We start from the raw sequence: 3,217 nt of genomic DNA on the forward strand, positions 1-3,217 counted from the left end.
GGTGATGATGGGCAGCGGTGGTTCTTTCTCACAATAACAACTTTCTCTTCTCCCCTGATGTTGTAGAGATGGTCCATTTTCTCTACATACAACCTTTCTGTGTGACTTCTCATTTGGCTCTGCTTCCTCCAATTTTTAAAAGCAAATAGTGTGCAGAAGCACCTCTGCCCCTTATCTGTGTACCCTGTTGCAGTGAGGGTTTGGGGTTTTGCACCTCAAGGAGTACTCCTTTTACCTTTGATGGCTCTTTGAGATCTGCAATCTCTACATTCTCTCTTTCCATTCTTATCAATTCTTACCTTCTGTGTTACTGCTTTGGGAATTTACAGCTCCTTACTTTAATCATAGTGGAGTTCATATTTTTGGTTTTTGCATTCATTTTTTGCCTTTGGATGATTTTTAGGAAAAGCTGGAGGAAATGCCAAATATGTGCTTTAATATCTAAGGCAGGTCTGTCCTTTTATGCTTTCTCTGAAACCTCGCTCTGTGTATATTTTCAAGCTCTTCTATTTTTTTCTCAAGTTTATGTAAGGAAATAAAAAGCCTCCCTGGTATCCCTTGTACTTAATGTCCTTATCTACCACTGTGTCTCCTCTCATTCACTAAATATTTATTAAATGCCTACTATGGATTGGGCATAGCAGCTGGTATTAGGGTTTTAATGTTGATCAAGGTCAGTGTCACCTGTGCTCCCTCTGAGCTTATAATCTAGGAGAGAGAGACCTGAGAATCAAACAAGCAATACAAATACTTTAAATTCACTCTCCCACCTTTCATTTACTTTCCAGTTCTCTGTAATCAAGCTTCCGTCCCTCAATTCTGCTAATATTGTTCAGACAAAGGCACCAGAGAAAATTCCATTAACAAATCCAGTGGAAGATCTTCAGTCTTCAGCTCACCTTTCTCCTCCATGGGGCTCACCATTAACAAATCCAGTGGAAGAAAATTCCATTAACAAATCCAGTGGAAGATCTTCAGTCTTCAGCTCACCTTTCTCCTCCTCTCTCATTGAAACGTACCCCAGATTTCCGTGACCTCTCATGCTCTTTGCCCTTGTCATCTGCCCTTGATTTCTCTGTCTACTGACAGCTCCTCCTGCTTCTCATTAGCAGCGGATATTCTGGGAGCACTGCACTAGCCAGCATGGAGGAACATGGAGATTCTGAGCTGACCCCCAGCTGCAGCAGGCTACGCCCCGGCAGTGTTCACAGCAGCTGTGCTCCCTCACGGGCCCTTCAAGGGTGGCTGGATGGACACCCACACTAAGCATTTAGAAATGATGGAATGAGGGACAAGAGATAACATCCAAGTTTATATAGCATTCTTGGTTTACCTGGACCTCATGGAGAGTAAAAGTTGGCATGAAGTCAATTGTGTGTGGGAATGCCAGAACTGCAGCTCATCTGCCTTGCACTGAGCTAGAAGGGGAGGGGCTGCAGACTGTGGTGTCTACCCCCTTCACTGCCTTCCTCAGCCATAACCACTCAAGGGAGATCTTGAAGGCATCTTGGAACACAAAGATGTTCCAAGTGGCATTACTTTTAATAGCCCAAAATATAAACCACCTAAAAATTTAGGTTAGGAGTCAGCAAACTTTTTCTATAAAGGATCAGAAAATAAATATTTTAGGGTTTGCAGACCATACTGTCTCAGTCATAACTTGTCAACACTGCTGTATGTAACACAAAGCAGCCACAGACAATATATGTAAACAATATGGGCATGGCTGTGTCCCAGTAAAACTATTTATAAATGTGGTACCATTGTTTGCCATCCTCTGGTCCAGGAAACAGTCAATAAAAGGATATATATGAATGGTATATTAAGTACTCTTTGAAAATTAGTAATGAAGATTATTTAAAACATGAGAAAATGTTATATTAAATAAAAATTGCAAGATACAAAAGCGTATGAATGGCTGTAATCATGGCTGAAATAACACATCCAGCATAGGATAAAAAGATGACAAAGTAAATCAAATTACTTACTGTGGTTGTAGTAGGATGGCAGGACAGTAAATAGATAACTTTGTCTTTTCTCAGTATTTGTTTTCATTTGTATTACTTTTATAATAAGAATTTTTTACCTTAAAAAATTTTTTTAAGTGGGTATGCACTCCAGAGCTTTGTTCTTGGTCCTTTTCCCTTTTCATTCTGTGTGTCTTCCCTAAATATCTTCCTGCACCCTTACAGTTTAGCTCTACTTTCTATGACAAACAACAGTCAAATCTATGTCTTTATCTCAGGCTTTTTTCCGAGCTCCAGATTCATATTTTAGCCACTTACTAAACCTCGATACCGGGGTGTCCCTCCTTCAATTCCAACTAGACAGATACAAAACTTCAAAAGTAATAATATTTGAAGTAATATCTCTGAAGTAATATCTCCAAAACAATTACTTAGCCAATATCCCCCTGCCTGGTTTAGTGGCTTTTCTGTATTCTGCTTTGCCCAAAACTAAAGCCAAGCATTTACTCTAAATCCTTGTCATTTTCTGGTAACTTTATATGTATTTTATTTTTCCTTTTTTCTTCTTTTTTTAACTGGAACCACTCCACCTGCATTCTCCCCTTCTTCCTTACCCAAAGGAAGAGGAGAACGATCATCAGTGGCAAGTGGCAGTAGCAGCAAAGCAACTCCACTAGCCAGCTTCGCACTCAGGATCACCCTGCACCTTCTCCTTGTGGGTTCTGCTGCTCTTCTGCAGCTCTGTACGCATTCAGAGAAACTTCCCTAGTAACAAACTATAGAATTAATCCATGAAGTGTAATCTCTCAATGTATTTTAATTCTGTTCCCTGGCTTCTAAGCCCACTTTGACTGCCCTGGTCCAACCCCTGGTTGTCCCAGGCCCAGATGACTGCCATCGCCTCTCAGCTGGTCTTCCTGCCTCAGTCTCACTCCCTTCCAGGCAATATTTCCACCAATCTCAGGGTGATCTTCCTAAAATCCAAATTTAATCACAACAGACTCCTATTTAAATCCTTTAATTCCCCCTGCTCCTTCTTCTGGATAAAATATAAACTCTCATCATAATTTTAAAAACCTTGCATGATCTGGCCTCTGCCTACCATCCCAGAGTGATGTCCTGCTGCTCCCCTCTGTCCCCTGCCCTATACCTTACATGCTACTATGCCTCATTACTCCTTCTCAAACCCACCATGACAGTTCAGCCCTGTATCATCCAACATGCTTTTTCCTGGGATACACTTCCTGAAA

The 3,217-nt window shown here is 41.0% G+C and overlaps 1 non-coding gene and 1 pseudogene across 1 annotated transcript; one reads left to right on the forward strand and one right to left on the reverse strand.

The window, feature by feature from the left end:
* The first annotated feature begins 1,143 nt into the window (after positions 1-1,143).
* On the forward strand, positions 1,144-1,577 carry LOC111551871 (annotated as a pseudogene).
* Positions 1,578-2,547: 970 nt separating this feature from the next.
* LOC111551888 lies at positions 2,548-2,773 on the reverse strand. The gene has a single exon (XR_002734492.1). It is a non-coding gene; the product is annotated as a small nucleolar RNA U3 (small nucleolar RNA).
* Positions 2,774-3,217: the final 444 nt, after the last annotated feature.

This window comes from Piliocolobus tephrosceles, chromosome 8, assembly GCF_002776525.5.
Source record: "Piliocolobus tephrosceles isolate RC106 chromosome 8, ASM277652v3, whole genome shotgun sequence".
NCBI lineage: Eukaryota > Metazoa > Chordata > Mammalia > Primates > Cercopithecidae > Piliocolobus > Piliocolobus tephrosceles.